Source organism: Microcebus murinus, chromosome 1 (genome assembly GCF_040939455.1).
Source record: "Microcebus murinus isolate Inina chromosome 1, M.murinus_Inina_mat1.0, whole genome shotgun sequence".
NCBI classification, from domain to species: domain Eukaryota; kingdom Metazoa; phylum Chordata; class Mammalia; order Primates; family Cheirogaleidae; genus Microcebus; species Microcebus murinus.
In genome coordinates this window covers 115,314,349-115,337,360 of record NC_134104.1, presented here as the reverse complement: position 1 = coordinate 115,337,360, position 23,012 = coordinate 115,314,349, and the positions used below count along the sequence as shown (strand labels likewise).

Here is a 23,012-nt window from a genome sequence, read left to right as displayed (position 1 = left end):
ACTCTCCACCTGCCCCAAGTGCGGGGCACAGAGTCAGAAAGGAGGGGAGAGGGCTGTTCTGTTCCTGGGGCAAACAGAGCCTTGGACTTAATTCTCCTGATTTTCCTTTTCCTAAAGCCCTTATGTTGTCATCTTGCCTTAAGTGGAATAGCGTAAGAGGATTAGCCTAAATGGCTGTTTGGGGACTACTTTGCTCTCTTCTCATGGCGGACAGGGTAGGGGAGCCTTCTTTGTGAGATGGGGTGGTCTGTGCCTTCAGGTGAGGTGGAGAGAGCTGAATCCATAGTCAGGGTATAAGTTGTTCCACCAGTAACCACTTCCATGGTGCCGTGTTTCTGAGCCAACAGAGCCTTGGTTTCCTATTTTGAAAATGAAGGAGCTGGATGCTAAAATTCTGTGATCCTAGGAGGCAAACTTTAATAAGAAAAGAAAAAGAAGGATCCCGTAACACCTAGCACATTAAAAGTAAAATATCTCTTTTCCTGTTGAGCGTAAAATGAGGGATGTTTTACATTGGATGAGGTGAAATTTTAAATGAAAATATATGGAAGAAAACAAAGGCAACTGGTGTTTATTTGGATCCATTTGGCTCAAAGCAACTTGCCGAAAATTCTTTGGTTAAAAAGGGGATTGTAATTAAGCAATTATGTTAAATGAACAATACAAAAATCTTCGGAATTCTGATATGTCTTTACCATTGAGTTTCTCTGCACAAAGATGAGAGATTCCCCAGGAAGACAAGATCATCTGAAATGTTCTCTTAAAACCTTATTTTTGGCCGGGCGCTGTGGCTCACGCCTGTAATCCTAGCTCTTGGGAGGCCGAGGCGGGCGGATTGCTCAAGGTCAGGAGTTCAAAACCAGCCTGAGCAAGAGCGAGACCCCGTCTCTACTATAAATAGAAAGAAATTAATTGGCCAACTGATATATATATAAAAAAAATTAGCCGGGCATGGTGGCGCATGCCTGTAGTCCCAGCTACTTGGGAGGCTGAGGCAGGAGGATCGCTTGAGCCCAGGAGTTTGAGGTTGCTGTGAGCTAGGCTGACGCCACGGCACTCACTCTAGCCTGGACAACAAAGACTCTGTCTCAAAAAAAAAAAAAAAAAAAACAAACAAAAAAAAACTTTATTTTTGTACAGTCTTCAGCTTACAAGGCACAAAGAATGAGGCAAAGAAATGAGAAAAATCACGGCCAGTTTGGGAAACTGCTGGTGATTTTACAAGGCCATAGTGGAAGGGACGTGGACAAGCTATGCAGGGCTCAGCTCATGCACAGGTGGAGTTCTGGAATGACTTCTAGTGGGGGCCCAGGAGCTATTGAAGGGGAACGGCATGATTAGATTTGCATGTTCAAAAGACCAGTCCAGCAACAATTGGGAAGGTAGATGGGAGGCTAGGAAGCTAGTTTGGAGGCAAATGTAGTGGCCCAGGCAAGAGATGGTGGGAGTCTGCACAAGACAGTGGGATTAAAGAAGTGGGAGCAAACTAGAGCGCCTAGAAACAGCTCTGATGGGATTTTGGGACCAGCTAGGTATGGGGGTGAGGGAAGGTGAGGAAGGTGAGGGTCTCTAGCTCCAGGGATCAGAGGAGGAGCAGAATGGTAGGAAAGCTGGCAAGCGTAACATAACCATATTGTCTATGAGGCTCCTGTGGAAGAGGCAGGCAGAGATATTTACTGTGCAGACAGCGGGATTTGAAGTCATCATGGCTTAGGAAGCAGAAGGCATAGCTGAGTCACTTGGGAAAGAGTGGGGGAAGAGGACCAGGGACAGAAACTGAAAAATACTAACATGTGGGAGATATAGAAAAAGAGGGGCCCTGAAGAGTTTTAAGAAATAGGAGGAGAGGCAGGAGTGGTATAGTCATGGGAACTGTATCAGTTAGGGAGGGGTTTCAGTTGCACATCATAGAAAACCCAGATAATGGATTAAACAAGACAGGGATTTATTTTTCTTAGTAACAAGGTGCGGAAATAAGCAGTTGTTGGCATTAGTTCAGCAACTGCAGGATGGTGGGATCCACATCTCTATAATTGTATCCCTTTTCCATATGTTGCAAGATGGCTGCTCTAGTCCCAGCCATCAGGACCATGTTCCAAGCAGGAAAAATAAAGAAGGGTCGGAAGTAGATGGGCATGCATGCGGTAGCTGAGTGTGCTCCCCTTTAAGGGGCTTTCCTTGATGCCCCAACCAACACCTTCCACTTAGATCTCATCGGCTAGGACTGTTGCCCGGCCACCCCCTAGCTGCAGAGGAAGCTGATAAATGACATGCTTTGGGGGTGAGGAAAAGGAGGGGGTTCTAATTAATAAGGAGGAAGAAAGTCTGGATATTGAGCAGGTAACTAACTAGCAGCCTCTGCCACAGGAGCCCAAGTAGAAGAGGCTCCTAGAGAGGAGAGCGGGCAGCAGTGTGTATGCTGCGAACAGGTTATGCGGCAGTGGGAGGTGGCAATTAGAAAGCACGGCGTCCTCGGTAAGAGCAACTCTCAAGAGCTGGTGAGGTCTAAACTCAGACTGTGGCCGGGCGCAGTGTCTCACGCCTGTAATCCTAGCACTTTGGGAGGCCGAGGCAGGCGGATTGCTCGAGGTCAGGAGTTCGAAACCAGCCTGAGCAAGAGCGAGACTCCATCTCTACTATAAATAGAAAGAAAACTAACTGGCCAACTAATATATATAGAAAAAAATAGCCAGGCATGGTGGCACATGCCTGTAGACCCAGCTACTCAGGAGGCTGAGGCAGGAGGATGGCTTGAGCCCAGGAGTTTGAGGTTGCTGTGAGCTAGGCTGATGCCACGGCACTCACTGTAGCCTGGGCAAGAAAGTGAGACTCTGTCAGAAAGAAAGAAAGAGAGAAAGAGAGAGAGAGAGAGAGAGAGAGAGAGAGAGAGAGAGAGAGAGAGAGAGAGAGAAAGGGAGGGAGAGAGGAAGGGAGGGAGGGAGGGAGGGAGAATAAACTCAGACTGTGGCAGTTGGCTTGATCTGGAAGTCCAGAGTGAGACTAGGGAAGTGAGAAGGAGGGAAGCTGGACCTAGAGGAGACGCAGGGAGGAGAACCGAGTTTCTCCTCAAGGTGGGGAGGAGGGAGCAAATTCAGATGCTGAAGCAAGAGCCAGCAGAGAGGTGCTGATTCTACAGGAAGGAAAGAAGGTGAACCCTGGAGGAGGATTTGAGGATGAATTAAGCAACACTGTCTCCTAAGTGGGCGGGAAGAAGGGACAGCTGGGGAAGGAGCAGAGTATTTGCCTCCTTGGGACCTTTCTGTGGAAACACAATGTCATGAATTCGTGTCTGCCTATGCTCGAAAATACTGAAACGCATTACTTCATGGTTTTGCATTCGTATTGTCCATTATGCAGAGCAGAAATGTTCCTTCCTGTCTCCCATATACATGCATCATGCGAATTGTCGATGTATCTCCACCTCTCTGGAGGCTTAGGGGATACACACAGCTTTGTCACTTTCCAGTCTCCCTTCTCAACCTCCCTCTGGCTCTGTTCATGGGCCAAGAAGATTTTCACGGACAGAAACCTTCCTCCAGAGGCTTCTGCGTGTAGCTCTCCAGCTCTTTGGAACCTGCAGGAAACTTTCTGTGCCTCTGTGGTATTGTCCACTGTAACAAATGCACTTAGTGGAAACATTTACTGCTTAGAGACCTTTGGCTTTTCTACCTCTGTGTTCCTCTCTGCCCGTGAGACCAAACTTCAGGGTTTACATCACTTGCCCCACCCAAGGAGTTTTATGTACCTGTCCCCAGGCCAGCCCCCAAAGCCCAGGAGACCACCAGGAAGGGGAAGGAGAAGGAGATAGAGAGCAAGATTGGAAGCCATAAAACAAAAGAGAAGATAATCTCCCTTCTTCACTGCTTACTCCTCTACATAGCTAAGTAAACTCCTTAGGTTCCTATTTATTGCAGCTCCCACACTTATAATTGGGCCCCCAAGTGGATTTTAAGGTGATCATATTCACAATTCACAGAAGAAATGAAAAATGACATGTTTACAGGCTTCTGTAACCACAAACATTCAGTTGTGATGTCAAGATGTTACATAAAAAAATTACTGTGAACATTCGAAAGAAGGTGTTATAGTTTGAATGTTAACCCCAAATTTCATGTGTTGGGAATGGGTTAGTAGATATTTGGGCTAATGGGTTATCACAAGAGTGGAACTGGTGGCTTTATTTTTTTTTAAATTATGTGTGTGTATGGGGGGGGTGCGCACACACATTAATATAATACTTGAAGGAGATGCAGTAGATAGAGATAAATATTCCAATGCATAACATATTTTTGCCTGCATCTCAATAAAATGGAAGGAACCATGTTCTAGTAGAAATGGGCTCCAGAATCAGACCTGAGCTCAAATCCCAGATAAACTACTTAGGAGCCCTGTCACCTTGGGCAATCTATACAACCTCTTTGAACGTCTATTTCTTCAGCAGTAAAATGGAGATTTTTTAAAATTTCAGAGTATTGCAGATGTTACACTTTGGTTACATAAATTGCCTTTGCACCACTGGAGTGAAAGCTACAAGTGTACCCATCCCCCAGACAGTGCACACCACACCTGTTGGGTGTGAATTTATCCATCCCCTCCTCCTCCCTCCCATCTGCTGACATCCAATGAATGTTACTTTCATTTGTGCATATAAGTGTTGATAAATTAGTACCAATTTAATGGTGAGTACCTATGGTGCTTCTTTTTCCATTCTTATGATACTTTACTTAGAATAATGGGCTCCAGCTCCATCCAGGATAATACAAGAGGTATTAGTTCACCATTTTTTATGGCTGAGTACTATTCCATGACATATATATGCCACATTTTATTAATCCACTCATGAATTGATGGGCATTTGGGTTGTTTCCACATCTTTGCAACTGTGAATTGTGCTGCTATAAACATTCTAGTGCAGATGTCTTTTTTATAGAATGTCTTTTTTTTCCTTTGCGTAATCCAGTAGTAGGATTGCTGGATCAAATGGTAGTTCTACTTTTAGTTCTTTGAGGTATCTCCATATTACTTTCCATAGAGGTTGTACTAGTTTGCAGTCTCACCAGCAGTGTACGAGTGTTCCTATCTCTCTACGTCCATGCCAACGTTTGTGGTTTTGCAACTTTTTGATAAAAGCCATTCTCACTGGAGTTAAATGATCTCATTGTGGTTTTGATTTGATTTCCCTGATGATTAGAGATGTGGAGCATTTTTTCATATGTTTGTTGTCCATTAGTCTATCTTCTTTTGAAAAGTTTCTTAAGTAAAAAGAACAAGTTGAGAGGCATCAATTTATCAGACTTCAAGTTATACTACAAGGCTATAGTAACCAAAACAACATGGTACTGGCACAAGAACAGAGACATAGACCAATGGAACAGAACTGAGAACCCAGATATAAAACATCCTCGGCCAGGCGCAGTGGCTCATGCCTGTAATCCTAGCACTCTGGAAGGCCGAGGCAGGCGGATTGCTCAAGGTCAGGAGTTTGAAACCAGCCTGAGCAATAGCAAGACCTCGTCTCTACTGTAAATAGAAAGAAACTAATTGGCCAACTAATATATAAAAAAAAAATTAGCCGGGCATGGTGGCACATGCCTGTAGTCTCAGCTACTCAGGAAGCTGAGGCAGTAGGATTGCTTGAGCCCAGGAGTTTCAGGTTGCTGTGAGCTAGGCTGATGCCACGACATTCCCTCTAGCCTGGGAAACAGAGTGAGACTCTGTCTCAAAAACATAAATAAATAAATAAAATAATAAAACCATCCTCATATAGCCAGCTGATCTTTGAGAAAGCAGACAAAAACATACACTGGGGAAAAGAATCCTTATTCAATAAACGGTGCTAAAAAATTAGATAGCCACATGTAGAAGTTTGAAACAGGATCCGCACCTCTCACCACTCACAAAAATCAACTCACAAGGGATAACAGACTTAAACCTAAGGCATGAAACCATAATACAATAATTCTAGAAGAAAACGTTAGAAAAACTCTTATAGAAATTGACCTAAGGAAAGAATTTATAAAGAAGACCCCAAAAGCAATCACAGCAACAACAAAAATAAATAAATGGGACCTGATCAAATTAAAAAGCTTCTGCACAGCCAAGGAAACTATCATGAGAGCAAACAGACAACCTACAGAATGGGAGAAAATATTTGCATGCTATACATCTAATAAAGGGCTGATAACCAGAATCTATTATAGAACTCAGGAAAATCAGCAAGAAAAAATCAAACAACCCCATCAAAAAGTGGGCAAAGGAACTGGTGGCTTTATTAGAAGAGGAGAGAGGCCGGGCACAGTGGCTCCCACCTGTAATCCTAGCACTCTGGAAGGCCAAGGCAGGCGGATTGCTCGAGGTCAGGAGTTTGAAACCAGCCTAAGCAAGAGCGAGACCCCATCTCTACTATAAATAGAAAGAAATTAATTAGCCAACTAAAAATAAATTAGCCAGGCATGGTGGTGCATGACTGTAGTCCCAGCTACTCGGGAGGCTGAGGCAGAAGGATCGCTTGAGCCCAGGAGTTTGAGGTTGCTGTGAGCTAGGCTGATGCCATGGCACTCACTCTAGCCTGGGCAACAAAGTGAGACTCTGTCTCAAAAAAATAAAAGAAGAAGAGGCGAGAGACCTGAGCTAGTGTGATAGCACACTCAGCCCCCTCACTGTGTGATACTATGTGCAGCCTTGGGACTCTTCAGAGAGTCACACCAGCAAGAAGACCCTCACCAGACGCAACCCCTTGGCCTGGGGTTTCTCAGCCTCCATAACTGTAAGAAAAAACATTCCTTTCCTTATGAAACACTCAGTTTTAGGTATCCTGTTATAAACAGAGGAAAATGGACTAGAAAAGAAGATGAAAAGGAAAATATCACCCTGATTATGGAAATTGATAACTGCATTGACTCTGTGCTGTTTTTCGATAAAAGTTAAGGCATTGTGACTTTGGAAATTCGGCTAGTTTCTTCTCATTCAGCAACTCATTGCCTTATATAAGTTGGTATTGCTTTCTGCTACATATAATAGATACCAAATTCTGGTATCTGGTATTTGGTAGTTCAACAATTTCAAGAGCAAGATCTCTGTTAAAATCTCTTGGCCTTTTCCTCCTTGTCACAAGATGGCTACTGCAACTCCAAACATTAAGCCTGCATTCCAGGACAGAGAAAGGCGGAGAAAGGAAAAATTCCACAGGCTTCTGCTTACAGCCCATTAGCCTGGACAATGTCACATGTTCACCTCTAGCAGCAAAGGAACTGAAAAATAGAGTATTTCATTTTCTGGCCTCCGTTTTAGGAGATGTTAAGGAAGAAAAGAAGTAAGATTAGGTGTTGGGTGAGCTGACAGCTTCTGGCATATCAGCCCCCAGGAAAAAAAATATTGATGAGGATTAGGAAATCTGATTCAGCTTCTTTACTCACACAGATGTTAAACTGGAGAATAATTGTTACAGCGGTATAGTAGACAGAGTTCTAAGATGACTCCCTCCCAGGCCCCTTGCCTTTGTATAATCCCCTCTCCTTGAGCCTGTAAATATTATGAAATCTCACTCCCATGATTATGTTGCATTGTAAGGCAGAGGGGATTTTGAAGATGTAAATAAGGTTACTAGTCAGTTGACTTCAAGTTAAACAAAAGAGAAATTATCTAGCTGGGCCTCATCTAATCACATAAGCCCTTTCTTTCTTTCTCTCTCTCTTTTTTTTTTTTTAGACAGAGTCTCACTTTGTTGCTCAGGCTAGAGTGAGTGCCGTGGCGTCAGCCTAGCTCACAGCAACCTCAATCTCCTGGGCTCAAGCAATCCTGCTGCCTCAGCCTCCCAAGTAGCTGGGACTACAGGCATGCGCCACCATGCCCGGCTAATTTTTTCTATATATATTAGTTGGCCAATTAATTTCTTTCTATTTTTAGTAGAGACGGGGTCTTGCTCTTGCTCAGGCTGGTTTCGAACTCCTGACCTTGAGCAATCACCTGCCTCAGCCTCCCAGAGTGCTAGGATAAAAGGCATGAGCCAGCACGCCCGGCCCACACAAGCCCTTTCAAATGGCTGCCGAGGTCAGCAGAAGTCAGAAATTTAACATACAAGAGGGCACACTACTGGCTTCGAAGATGGAGGGGACCGTGGGGCAAGGAATGTAGGTGGCCTCTAGGAGCTGAGAGCTACCTCTGACTGACAGCCGGCAAAGAAGCAGGGACCTCCTTCCTACAACCACAGTGAACTAAATTCTGCCATCACCACGTGAGTTTGGAAGAGGATCTTGAGCTGCAGATCAGCTCAGTGTCTTGATTTTAGCCTTGTGAGACCCTGACCAAAGAGCCCTGCCTTGCTGAGCCCAAGCTTCTGACCTACAGAACTGGGAGTTAATAAGTGGGTGTTGTTTTATGCCACTTAGTTTGGGGGTAATTGGTTACACAGCAGTTGAAAACTCATACAAATCGTTAAAGGAAGCCAGGCTCACGCCTATAATCCTAGCACTCTGGGGGGCCAATGCAGGCGGATTACTCGAGGTCAGGAGTTCGAAACCAGCCTGAGCAAGAGCAAGACCCTGTCTCTTCTATAAATAGAATGAAATTAATTGGCCAACCAATATATATATATAAAAAAAATTTAGCCAGGCATGATGGCATGCCTGTAGTCCCAGCTACTCGGGAGGCTGAGGCAGCAGGATTGCTTGAGCCCAGGAGTTTGAGGTTGCTGTGAGCTAGGCTGATGCCACGGCACTCACTCTAGCCTGGGCAACAAAGCGAGACTCTGTCTCAAAAAAAAAAAAAAAAATCATTAAAGGAAGGTAGCCAGAGGAGGAACGATTGTTTGTACGATAGCATCAAAATTAGTGGGGAAGATATCAAGGTGCTAGACACTGTTAGAGGGATAATATAATATTTTCCTTTCCCACCAGGATCACAATAATAGAACCAGAGGCTATGATTGAATTTAGAACTCTGGATGTGATTCTTCCAAGTGGGTAGGTCTTTCCTAGGTACGAGCTGGGTCTCCCTGGAGGGATACAGGCCTTTCACGCTGCTCAGGGACTCTGGGGGAAGCACTTTGGATGGTGCTGTATAGACAGTAGGGAGCCATGGAAGGTTTTTGAACAGGAAAGTGCCATGACCAGGGTGATGCTTTAGGAAGATGATTCTGACACTGTTTAAGATGGCTTGAAAGAGAGAGAGAGTGGGGTTTGGGAGGAAGGGGGACCTGCAAAGAGCTACCGTAATGAACAACACATGAGATAATACGGGCCTGAGGTTGGGCCCTGGGCTCCCAACAGTCTGTGTCCGGAGCTCAGCCCCCTGGCCTCGTACCTGGGCTCCATCAAGGCCCAGATCTTTACTTCTCTTAAAATGTGGCTATCCTCAGTGGAGGCTTGGGGGGCACAGAACCCCTGCTAGGGCATGGTGACTTCTGTCCCCTGGGGTCCCCTGCCTGCTGGTAGCTGGGCAGTGAAACAGGGAGGTACTTCAGGGGAAGAAAGGAGCAGGGTGGCTCTGCCAGGGTTTGAAAAAGACTGGCGCAAACGGGCACAGAGGGCTTAAGGGCACCGGCCTGGGAGGCCAAGAACCTGAGTTGTTGTCCCAGCCTAATCACTGATGCCCGGGGTCTGCCAGGGGGCGGGCCTCAAGGTGTCTTTTAATCTCTACCATTTTATGAGTCTATGAGATAGTCTTTGTATTATTTAGAAGAAAAGACTTTTAAACTCAAAGATTAACATAGAGAATACGTTACTGTGATTTACTGGACTGCCAGAGTTCTCACAGCACAAAGCTGTTGGTTACGTAAGGACTGGCCCAGGTGTCTGAGCAGCGTCCCTGGGGATCCCTAGCTCTGTTTCCTGGCTGCACAGGTCTCGGTGCTGCCCTCACGCTCAGCACGGGGGCCGCCAGTAGCAGCACCGTACACACCCTACCAACACGCAACCTCCCTGGAGAGAAAACACCTCTTTACAAACAGCTTCTTCGCAATTCCCAGGAAAGGCTCACAGTGGACAAGTCAGGTAACTTGCCCTACCACAACCAATTCCCCTGGCTGGACTAGATCATGGCCTGTCCCAGGAGCCAGAGGGAGGGTCTGTCCCACCTAAATCTCATAGACGAGAACAGAGGAATGTGTTCTCCAAAGAAAAATCAAGATGCAAAAGTCAGGAAATGGATGCAGAATAGGCAAAAAAAAAAAAAAAAAAAAAAAAAACCAGCCGGTGTCCCTAATAACTGCAGTTTCCTCAATGGTCTGAAAAGTTTAGAAATTTTCTGGCCGGGTGTGGTGGCTCACGCCTATAATCTTAGCACTCTGGAAGGCCGAGGCGGGTGAACCGCTCAAAGGTCAGGAGTTTGAAACCAGCCTGAGCAAGAGCGAGACCCTGTCTCTACTAAAAATAGAAACAAATTAATTGGACAACTAAAAATATATAGAAAAAATTAGCCAGGCATGGTGGTATGTGCCTGTAGTTCCAGCTACTCGGGAGGCTGAGGCAGAAGGATCACCTGAGCTCAGGAGTTTGAGGTTGCTGTGAGCTAGGCCGATGCCACAGCACTCTAGCTACAACAACAGAGTGAGACTCTGACTCAAAAAAAAAAAAAAAAAAAAAAAACACTTTCTGACCCCTTCATCAAGGGATGATGGAATCTAGACCCTTCACAAAAAGATTCTGTGAGTTAGGTACTACTTTTAGCCCCATTTTACTAATAGGGAAATTGAGACCCAGGTTAAGTTGCCTACCCAAAGTTACACTGCTAGGATGTGATATGAGCCCAGGTCCTTCAGATCCGAAAGCACTTACAGTTTCGACTCCACCTTGTTGAGCTCATGCACAAGGCACACATGGCATATGGTTTTTTTGTTTTTGTTTTTGTTTTGAGACAGAGTCTCACTTTGTTGCTCAGGCTAGAGTGAGTGCCGTGGCGTCAGCCTAGCTCACAGCAACCTAAATCTCCTGGGCTCAAGTGATCCTACTGCCTCAGCCTCCCGAGTAGCTGGGACTACAGGCATGTGCCACCATGCCCGGCTAATTTTTATTTTCTATATATTTTTAGTTGGCCAATTAATTTCTTTCTATTTTTAGTAGAGACAGGGTCTCGTTCTTACTCAGGCTGGTTTCGAACTCCTGACCTTGAGCGATCCACCTGCCTCAGCCTCCCAGAGAGCTAGGATTCCAGGCATGAGCCACCGCGCCCAGCTTGGCGTATGGTTTTTAATGCTATAAAAGGCTCTCCACTTTGTAAAACTCAGACAGAATAAGTGGATATGATGATATTAGCATATCTGCCAGTCTAGTCTGATATGGACACCAACTGCAAGCCTAGTTGGACCTCTGACAGAGGAGGACTTCAGAAAATGCTCACCCCACCTACACAGGGAATGACAGTGACTAACGTTCCAGAGCCAGCCTCCCACACATAGGCACAATATAATGAAATGTGGTCCCAGCCACTGTCTACATTCCCTTACAATGTAATAAGTACTTCTGCCTGTGCTCAGCTGACATCTATAATACATGCACATAATGAAACAAATTTATATCATTTTTTAGAGACTCCAGGTAAATAGAGTAGGAATATTGGGCAGGGGGGGCTCATGTTGGGACTTTTCAAATTCCACATTCTATTTGGAGACCAGTTACCTTCAGATTTTATACAACATGAGTCTTTAGAACTTGCTATTTTGTCAGGAACGGGAATGAAGTTAGAACAGTGACCCAAAGCTTGTTACACATTTAGTTACCTCGTCCTGCTTCGAAGCCTCTGACTTAATGTTAGTGATGGCTGGCAGTCCCTACGTAGTGTCAGGATGGGGGCCGGTCACTGCAGAAACCAAGGCAGGATTAGAGAGTTGGGACTTTCAACCCACCTCCCAAGCTCAGGGAGGGGCAAAGGGCTGAAGGTTAATTTGATCAACAGTAGCCAGTGATTTAATCAGTCATGCCTAAGTAATGAGGCCTTAATACAAACCCAAAGAACAGAGTTCAGACACCTTCCAGATAGCCAAGCACGTGGCGGCTTCCCGGAAGGTGAACAAGAACAGATCCACATGCAGGAGGGTGGTGCACCCCACTCCACCGGGAAGGAGGCTACTGCTAAGACCCTTCCACCCAGCCCTAAGCATCCCTTCATCTGGCTGTTTGTGTCCTTTAAAATGTCCTTTACAATAAATAGGTAAACATACATGTTTCCCTGAGTTCTGTGAGCTGCTCTAGCAAATAAACTGAGGCAAAGAGGGGGTGGTGGGAACCCCGCCTCATGGCTGGTCAGTCAGAAGCTCCAAAGGCTTGCACGGGCGACTGGCGTCTGAAGGGGTGGGCAGTCTTGGGGACTGAGCCCTCAACCTGCGGGACCCGAGGCTGCCTCCAGGTAGACAGTGTCATAATGGATTTGAATTAGAAGACACCCCGCTGGTATCTACTGCAGAATCTATTGTTTGATGTGTGAAGAAAAAGCCCCACACATCTGGTGTTAGCAGCGTGTTGTGAGAGTGTGGTGGGAGAAACTGAGTTTGCTTTCTCCTCAGGAGCATTCTCACAAGACAGCGCTGTGAGGAAGGCAGCACTGGGCAGGGGAGAAGCCGGCCCTCAAAGAGGTGAGACTAAGACCTCAGCCAGTCCTTCCAGGAGCTCTGGAGTTGGGATGGCCCTTCTGAGTTATCCCAAATGGAGGCGGGGGCCAGGCTTGTGTATCCCTACAGGAGCCAGTCAATAACTGTGAGCAGTTGACCAAAGGGGGCGGAAGCGTGGGAGGCAGTCCCCTATTGCAGAGGGCAGTTCCCAGGGAGGGTGCCGCTGGGAGCCATCGTGGTCACAGCCCCAGCCAGGCCTGACTACAGTGCAGAATAAAAATGTGGGGCCCCCTATTCAAATACCAGGAAAAAGCTTTCTTTTTCCATGCTGTATTTTTTCAACCAGCCATGGTAGTTTTTATCTGTGAATGCCACACTCCCTCAGGCTCTGGGATACTCAGAGGAGCCAGTGGGGACCCTCACAGGCACCCAGGGCCCCACCCCATGACTGGACCTGAGGAAGCACTTGCTGACCCCGCCCCTCCCTGCACCCAAGTCCAGGCTCCCACCAGCCTGGGTGGCAGCAGTGGCTGGGCAGGGGCGGGGCTGGGGGTGGGGAAGCAGACAGCCAAGCCCCCACCCCTGGGAGGCAAGGGGTGGCGAGAAGCAGAACTGTGAGCTCAGGCTCCAAGGCTCCATGGGCTCGTTGGCTTTCAATTAAAAAACACAAATTCAAAGATAAATTATTATAAGTCAAGATAGTCACTGCATAGCATTTAAACCCTTAATAGAGAAGCTTCTGAGCACAGGGCCCTGTCTGAGGGCACTGGAAGCTGCTCTGGTCCCAGAAGCTGGGGAATGGTATCCACTGTGGCTGGGGAAGACCATTTCAGGCGATGGGAACAGCCAGGGCAAGGGCTTTGGGGAAAATGAAAAGAAGCCAGGAAGTGGAAAGCACATAGCAAGAGGAAACATGGTTCAAATGAAGACAGAGAGGTGGCAGGGGCCAGAGGTGGCAGTCCTGGCATTAAGGACTTTGGGTTATTGCCTAAGAGCCCTGAAAGCCTTTGAAAGGATTTAACCAAGGGGATAACGTTTTAGAATTTTGTTTTGCAAAGATTACCCCAGCTGAAGTGAGAACAGATTAGAGGGGATTCAGGTGGATTGGGGTCGTTTGTAATCAAGGTGAGACATGATGGGGCTTGGACCACAGAGGGGGTTTTGGAAACAGGGCACAATGGATGAATTTGGGAGAGATTTCAGAATGAATAGGCCTCAGTGATGGTTTGGATATGGGATTAAGGGAGAGGGGGAGATGAAGGATGATTTATTAAGTAAGATTGTGTCACAGGCAGAGACTTAGGCCCTAACGACACAACAGGGAGCCAGAAAGACAAATGCCTGCCTTTATGAAGCCCTGGGAGAGAGAAGAGACTGACAAGTAAATGGGCAGTGACACTACAGTGTGATCAGGGTTGTTGGACACCCAGCCCAACATGGGGACCTGGGGTCACAGGGTCAGGAAGGGCTTCCAAGAGAAAATTACAACCAAGTCCAGACTTGAAAGGCAAGTAGAAGCTGGACAGGTGAAGAACAAGGAGAGTGAGCTAGGAAGACAGATCATATGGCTCAGTGGGCCTCAACTGAGGGTGACTTTGCCAAATCTCCAGGGGATACTTGCCAATGTCTGGAGACATTTTTAGTTGTCATAAATGGGGAAGTGCTACTGGCATCTACTGGGTAGAGGCCAGGGATGCTGCTAAACATCTCACAAAGCCCCCAGCAACAAAGTTACACAATAAGTTAGTGTCACAGTTATTGTGACACTGGCATAGACAAGGGCCTGGAAGCACAGGGCCTGGGGCTTTGTCACAGAGCTGAGTGGCTCTACAGTGCCTAGAAGGTGGGGTCACAAGGTGGGAGGGGTGGTAAAGGATGCAAATGGAAAGTCTAGCAGATGCCAGGCCCTAGGGAGCTGGAGCAGTTAGACAACATATTTGAACCCATCACCAAGGTTGCTGGGGAGCCAATGAAGGCTTCTAAACAGGGAAGTGACAACATCAGCCTTGGAAGGACAATCAGAAAGAGGGTGTTGGGGCCGGGCGCGGTGGCTCACGCCTGTAATCCTAGCACTCTGGGAGGCCGAGGTGGGCGGATTGCTCAAGGTCAGGAGTTCGAAACCAGCCTGAGCAAGAGCGAAACTCCGTCTCTACTATAAAAAGAAAGAAATTAATTGGCCAACTAATATTAGCCGGGCATGGTGGCACATGCCTGTAGTCCCAGCTACTTGGGAGGCTGAGGCAGAAGGATTGCTTGAGCCCAGGAGTTTGAGGTTGCTGTGAGCTAGGCTGATGCCATGGCACTCACTCTAGCCTGGGCAACAAAGCGAGACTCTGTCTCAGAAAAAAAAAAAAAAAAAAAAGAAAGAAAGAAAGAGGGTGTTGGGATAAGGGTAAAAACAGGGAATGTACCAGATTAGGTGGCACATACCTGTAGTCCCAGCTACTGGGGAGGCTGAGACAGGAGGATCACTTGAGCCCAGAAGTTCAAGGCCAGCCTGGGCAACATAGCAAGACCTCCTCTCTTAAAAAGTTGTGGGGTTTTTTGTTGTTTTTTTTTTAATAGAGGAGTGAAGCAGAGGGTCAGAGACCCGGGTGGACTGGCACACTGTCTAGTGGAGTTATGGAAGTAGGGAGAGATTGAGCCAGGGCACCAACAGCGTGCAGCAGGAGTGGGCCGTCATGTGAAATGACACGGTCCAGGGTCCAGGGACCAAAAGGTTGCTGCATCACCCGTTTTGTTATAGACACAAGTTCAGAGCATCCAATCAGATCACATACAGCTAATGAAGCATCCAGCGTCTTCTGGATCAATGAAATAGAAGGATCTTGAGCTTTCAAATCCTGGTTCTGCTACTCACTGTGGCTGCTGTGTACAGATGCACAGGCTGACCCCTCACATGGGGCACCAGACTACAGGACACAGGGCTGACATCTCTGTGGGGGGCTGGCTGCTCCACAGATCAAGCCATTCTGAGTGTCTTCCTCTACCTAATTGGCACAGACATGCCATGTAGGCTGGCCACAGACCTGCACATGACCCTAGGCAAGTCAGGTCTCCTCTCTGAGCCTGGTTAATACCACCTGCTTCAGGGTTGATGACAGGATTAAGAAACAAGGTAGATAAACGCCTAGCAGAGGGTCAGCAGCTTGGTAGGCACTCAGGAAATGATTGCACTAGAAGCCCAGCACCAGACCCTCAGTCACAATCCCCACTGTTGGGATTGTTTCTGCCTCACCTGACAGGCAGGCACCTAGCCACTCAGGTGACCTGTGCTGCTGTGCTTTGTTCTCTGCAGGGCACAGGGAACCAGCAGGACCCCAGGGCAGTGGGCAAGGGAGCAGCTGGCCTGGAGGCTGAGCAGGGCAGGCACGCACAGTTGTCCTGCCTCCTCACAGCCACGTGGGGTTTCATTTGCGGTTTATTCTGAGCACCTTAGAGGCACGGTGGAAAGTATGCCTCAGCCTGCTGCTGGATAGATTCACGGAACCTGAAACCACTGTAGAACACACTCAAGTGAAAGAACCTCAACTACTGATCTCTGACAGTGTGCCAGGCTTTTTCAATCTGATGCAGTCTTAATGGCTTCTGAGGTTTTCTTCTCCTGTTGCTGTCCTGCCTGAGACAACCAGAACCCAGGCATGGTGACAACAGTCACTGACACCCATTGTGCTAGCAAGCCTGCCATGTGCCAGGCAGCTTTAAACTACATCACAGTCCTATGAGATAAGAACCTAGCACTCTGGGAGGCCAAGGCAGGCGGATTGCCCGAGGTCAGGAGTTCAAAACCAGCCTGAGCAAGAGGGAGACCCTGTCTCTACTGTAAATAGAAAGAAATTAATTAGCCAACTAATATATATATAGAAAAAAATTAGCCAGGCATGGTGGCACATGCCTGTAGTCCCAGCTACTTGGGAGGCTGAGGCAGGAGGATCGCTTGAGCCCAGGAGTTTGAGGTTGCTGTGAGCTAGGCTGACGCCATGGCACTCACTCTAGCCTGGCCAACAAAGCGAGACTCTGTCTCAAAAAAAAAAAAAAAAAAAAAAGAACCGTTGAAGCTCAGAGACGTTGAGCAACCTGGCTAGGGGTGACCAGCTAATAGTTAGCAGAGCTGGGATTGAAACCACAGCAAACTGACGTCATGCGGGAGCATCTCACCCCAGACTGTGTATCCCAGCAAAAAGCATTCTAGCAGGGACCCTCTGGGGCTCTCTGAAACGGCTGTCCCCGCAGGGGTGTGAGGGCGAGCAGGACGCCACCTCTGATGGGCGCGCAGGAGGCGACCAGAGCGGGCGGCGCACGGGCACTGCTCTCCCGCGGCCGGCCCGGCGAGCACGCGGGCGGGCGGAGCCTCGGAGCTGAGTCCCCTGGGGTCCCCGGGGCCGCATTCCTGCGAGGTCTGCAAAGGCCACTGCTTAAAGGCGCAGAGGAGCAGCTGGGAACGAGAACAAAGCGGCCGGCCCCCCTCGGAGGAAGGAAGGAGCGAGCCCCAGGAAACAGCTGATAGCGCTAAGCTCAGCTTGTTTTTTTCCTCTGCTCAACAGTTCTCCTGCCACGGCAAACAAAAGATGTACATTCTGATTCCCTCTTCTGTTTGGATTGTGCTGTCGACTGGATCTGGTTTGTGATGAGCTGGGGAAGAGGCGTCCGCGGGCGGTTCTGGCTCCGCTGGCCAGTGCAGGCCGCGGCCGCAGTCAGCGCGGCGCTTCCCTTTCTGCCTCCTTCTCCGCCCGCCTCTGGCCCGGCCTCGCCGGGCCCACGGGGCTTTTCTTTTAATGGTGGGATTTAAGTTTGCCAACTTAGCAGGAGCTGGAGGCTCACTCGGGACCTCGACAGCCCTGCACGACACACGCGCGTGCACACACACACACACACACACACACATTCACTCCTTCCTGGACCTATAAAACGATTAAGGCGTGAACTGTGCCCTCTGGGCCCCACTAAAAGACCCCTCCCTGTTCTTTTCACTGCGCCGCAGGTCACAGTCTGCTGTTGTCCACAGCCACACGGGTACTGCTCAGAGTGCAGAATCCATCCAGCCTGGGCCCTGCCACTTAGCCCCCGCGGCCCAGGGCTGAGAGTGACAACTGCAGGGTCCAGCATCCAATAGCAAGAGCCCTGCAGGGTTACCTGACAGGTGCCGACAGGCTTGGGATCTTAATTCCACCTTAGGGTGCCCACCTTCCCAAAGTCTGGACACCTGCAGGCGACAGGTGGCCCTGCCGGGACTGAGCAATCCTCTTGAGATTACTGTACTAAATGAACTTCTTGCTGGCCCGTGGCGGTGCTGGGGGCGGGGGCAGGGGTGGGGGGGGCACAGGCACTGCCAGGCTTCCTAAACCCTAAACCTTCCTAAACCCTGTGCTGGCTGATTCTTGACGTCCTGCAATGCTGGGTCCACTTTGTTTTGCCTGACCAGGTGTTGACTATGTGAGTCTGCCAAAGAGCACTATAAAACCAAAAGCAAAATAAAACAAACCAAAAAAAAATAAAATAATTAAAAAATAAACCACGTGGAAAAAAAAAACTGCACTAAGAGGTCTGTTACCGCTGACATTTGGGTGATCCCTACAGCCCTGGTGATGGCAGTTCTGATCACATGGATGAAATAAACTCTTCAGATGCCATCGAGACTGAGGTGCAGGGCCCTCTGTCACTGCAGGAGTTAAACTGAGCTGGGAGAGGTCAGCGTGGCTGGCCCCTGCCCCATGCTGCTTGGCGGGTCTCCTCCCACCCCACTCTGAGGAGGCAGTTCACATGCAGAAGACAAATGGCAGAAAGGGCAGGCAATTAATTTTTTCAGCTGGAGGCTGCGATGGAATGTGGGTGCTTAGAGTCTGGCGTGCGCCTCTAATTCCATTCTCCTCAGTGAAATACCTCCGCTCTTCAAGGAGGTGGTGCCCTTCAAAAGTCCACGGCGGACATTTTCTGGCTTTAGGACCAAGAGGTGAATTTAGTCCTGAAAATTACTCGGAAGGAATCTGAGGTTATCCTGCAGGCTGTCTCACACGTTTTCCACTGCACCAGGGGACTGCAGAGCTGTGATGATGGCAGGCCAATTCTTCACTTATTTTTGGAGGACTCCAGAAAGGTGGTCCCAGAGCATGGCTTAGGGCCTGGTCCCCACCCCGCAGAACCTCTGCTGTGTGGAGCCACCCAGCAGGTCTGATGAACAGAGAATACAGGCAAAGAATGGAGAATTCAACCAATCAACTATCATCTAATCAGTAGGAAAAAAAGAGTGTATTAATAAAAAAAAAAAAAAAAAAAAAGAATGGAGAATTCACTGGGATAAGAGGAAGGGAAGCATCTTAAGCAAGAACAGGCCAAGACCAATGACTTAGTATTGGCACATGGGGAGAGGAAAGAAGAAGACTCTAAAAGGGAGAGGCCGGGTGCAGTGTCTCACGCCTGTAATCCTAGCACTCTGGGAGGCCGAGGCGGGAGGATTGCTCAAGGTCAGGAGTTCGAAACCAGCCTGAGCAAGAGCGAGACCCCGTCTCTACTATAAATAGGAAGAAATTAATTGGCCAAGTAATACATACAGAAAAAATTAGCCGGGCATGGTGGCACATGCTTGTAGTCCCAGCTACTCGGGAGGCTGAGGCAGGAGGATTGCTTGAGCCCAGGAGTTTGAGGTTGCTGTGAGCTAGGCTGACGCCATGGCACTCACTCTAGCCAGGGCAACAGAGTGAGACTCTGTCTCAAAAAAAAAATAATAATAATAATAAAATAAAAGGGAGAGAAGAAATCCTGAAGGGAACCTGCAGGGGGGTGGGGGGGGAGGGCAGTAAGGAAAAGCCACTTCTACAGAGGCAATATAATGTAGTGGCTAAAAGTGCAGACCTGTGTATGAATCTTAGGTGGGTGACCCTGGGCAAGATTTAACCTCTCTGTGGTTCAGTTTTCTAATCTGCAAAATGAGGGATAAAATAGTCACTATCTCATAGGTTATTATGAACATTAAATGAGACATTCACATAAAGCAGTTAAGAAAATATTTAGCATGTAATAAACACTCAGTAACATTCTCCATTATGATTTCTAGTTTTCCTCTCAGCATATGTTTCACAATCTTTTGTGGGGTTTTTTTGTTTTTGTTTTGTTTTGTTTTGTTTTGTTTGGAGGCAGAGTCTCACTCTGTTGCCCTGGCTAGAATGCTGTGGCATCAGCCTAGCTTACAGCAACCTCAAATGCCTGGGCTCAAGCAATCCTTCTGCCTCAGCCTCCCAAGTAGCTGAGACTACAGGCATATACCACCATGTCCAGCTAATTTTTTCTATATATATTTTTTTAGTTGTCCAGCTAATTTCTTTCTATTTTTAGTAGAGATATAGTCTTGCTCTTATTCAGGCTGGTCTTGAAGTCCTGACCTTGAGCGATCTTCCTGCCTTGGCCTCCCAGAGTGCTAGGATTATAGGCGTGAGCCACCTTGCCTGGCCCACAATCCTTTGTTCATGACAAGGTATGTTGTCCACTTTCACTCTATACCTTCTACTGAGCAACTTAGGTTTATCCAGTGTCCTCATTAGTGATTTTAATCCATAATGTCATTCACCTTTGAAATGTGCTCACTGGAAGAGTCCACACAAGAGCAAGCTCACAATAAACATGGCTGAGTAGAACTTAACCGATCGCCACTGTTTTAAGTTCATGCAGATGTTCTTTATGATCTTTCTCTGTGCCTCTCCCTCCCCAGAAGAAGAGGTTGAACTGGAGACAAGCAGGACCTAAGAACATGAGGCCCAACTGAGAGTTGGGGGGAGTGAAATAGGATGTCCAGAGAGAACCTCAGTAACTTCCCCGTCTCAGTTCCTTCTGAATGAGGGCACACAGGCTGATACTTCTCAGGTGGGGTGTTGGAGAGTTCCTCACTGGGGAAACTGACCAGACCAACAGAACAGGTGGACAGATAATCACAGGTGGGGTCCCCCAGTGAGGCACCTTGGCAGGCTCACCCTAGGGTGAAGCCCATCGGTTGACAAGCTAAGTTCCTGCCTGATTTCTAGTCAGATTATGCTGTTTCACTCTTAAATATGAACAAATAGACAGAGATCATTTGTCATTTGGAAAAAAAAACAACCCTTCAAAATGAAACAGTACCCAAATAAACAGAAAAAAGGAACTCGTAGAGAACAAGAACAATGCAGGGAGTAGAAGAAAACATTTCTTAAAACCTATAATTATATCTTTTGAGATTTAAGAAAAGATACAGCATCTATGAAACAAGAACAAATGCTATAAAACAAGGAACATTCAGAGAACAACAAGGACATTTGGAAATAAAAAGTACATAAATACGTTTGCAGAACAACATGGCCAAATCTCAAAAATATGTTTAAATAAATCAGGCACAAAAGATTATCTACCATACAATTCCATTTATGTGAAATGCAAGAACAGACAAAAGTAATTTATTGTAACAGAAACCAGAAAGTGGTTGCCTGGAAATGGGGAGGAGAATTGATTGGAAAGGGACACAAGGGGACTCTCTGGGTGGATGGAAATGTTTTATATCTTGTTTGAGTGGTGTTTATGTGGGTGAATTCAATTATCAAAATTCGTCGAACTGAATATCTAACACCTTAACACATTATTGTATGTTAATTATATATTAATGAAACCATATTGGCAAAAGTGAAAAGTTCAGTGGAAAAATTAAGCCTTTAGGTATGTATAGCCATCAATTTACGAGAAACACAAAGAACAGAAGAACATGTCAAATGACACCACAGGGAGGCAGTCAGCAAAATCTGACTGTGGGAAATGCCACAATTTGATCAGGTTTTTTTCAACAACAACTTGCCAGTGTGGAGAAAAAAAGAGAGAAGAGGAACATGTAAAAGAGATTTATGAAACATACCAATTAGTCATTGTGTATGAACCATATTTGACCCAAATTTAAACAAACTGATTTAAAAGTTTAAAGGTCAAGTGGAGAAGTATACACGTCCAGATATTTGATGATATTAAAGAATTGTTATTTTTTAAATGAGATAATGGTATTGCAGTGCTTTGCTTTGTTTCATTTTGTTTTTAAGTGGCCTTTTAGATTCATAGTGAAAAACAAGTGATGCAATCGCTTAGACAGTCAAGGGCAGGGGAGTGGTAGGGACATTATGAGACAAAACTGGCCCTGTATTGGTGACATTGAAGCTGGGTGTAGGGTACATTGAGCTTATTACTCTAGTCTCTCTTCTTTTGTATATGTTTGACATTTCCCATAATAAAATACTTTTTTTAAAAAGAAATAGACAAGTCAGAGAAGAAAATAGAGGAAATTTTCCACCACCCACCCACCGCCCCAAAAAAGAAATAAAAGACAGAGGTAGAAAATAGGAAGCAAAGATATGAAAAATAAAGGATAAGTTCAGGATTTCCAAAAAATGAGAAGAGAAAATGGAAGGGAGAAAATGATCAAAGAAATAATATGAGAAAATTTCCCAGTATAGACAGCCATTGGTTTCTGAATTAAGGAGCCAGCCAGTCGCCAGCACCATGGGCGAAAAAAGCCCCACACCAAAGTATATAACTGAGAAATTCGTAACGTTGGTGGACTGGGCCACAGACCTCACACACCTTCCTCCACTCCTCTACTGCTCGTCTTTCTCTCTGGGACAGCTCCCTGACGGCAGCACATCTAGGCTGAGTTGCAGAACCTTATTCCCTGGGCATCTGCTCGTGGTCTGGATGACATACCTGGCAACATAGACAAATTAGCTCTTTGGGTAAGCTTTGAACAGTGGAAACAGCAGATGTGAGGGGCAGGGCAGCTGGATTCCCCTCCCCCGCTGTCTCCTGTGGCTCCTCCTTGGGCCCCTTCCAGAAAAGCCCCTGGTGCCTGATGAGCCAGCAGCCAGTCTGGCATCACATCCCCCTTCCTGCACTCCTTTTGTCCCCTCCACATTCTATTATAAGCAAAGTCGAAGGAATTTCACAGTGAGCACCTGTGAAATACCCACTATCTAGAGTTTATCATAGACATTTTAAACAGCTTTATTGAGGTATAATTTAAATACCATAAAATCCAGCCATTTAAAGTGTGCTGGGTTTTAGTATATTTACAGAAGTGTGAAAGAAAACATTACCCCAATCAATTGTAGAACATTTTCTTCTCCCACTAAAGAAACCCCATACCCTTTAGTAGTCACTCCAATTCCCCTGCTTTCCCATGCCTAAGCAACCACTAATCTATTTTCTATCTCTGTGGAATTGCCTACTTTGGACATTTTATATAAATGGAATCATACAATATATGGTCATCTGTGACTGGCTTCTTCTGTCTAGCATAATGTTTTCAAAGTTCGTCCATGTTTTAAAATGTATCAGCGCTTCATTCCTTTTTGTGGCAGAACAATATTCCCTTGTATACCACCAATATCTTACAGACTTGCTTTGTCGCATGTCTATCCACCTATCCACCCTCTATGCATCCACCGAATCCATCTTGTATCTTTTATGTATTTCC

At 46.8% G+C, this 23,012-nt stretch overlaps 1 protein-coding gene across 1 annotated transcript in view; it reads left to right on the top strand.

The window, feature by feature from the left end:
* GRK7 (G protein-coupled receptor kinase 7) overlaps positions 1 to 23,012 on the top strand; it is a 37,119-nt gene that overhangs the window by 2,685 nt on the left and 11,422 nt on the right. The window lies entirely within an intron of this gene.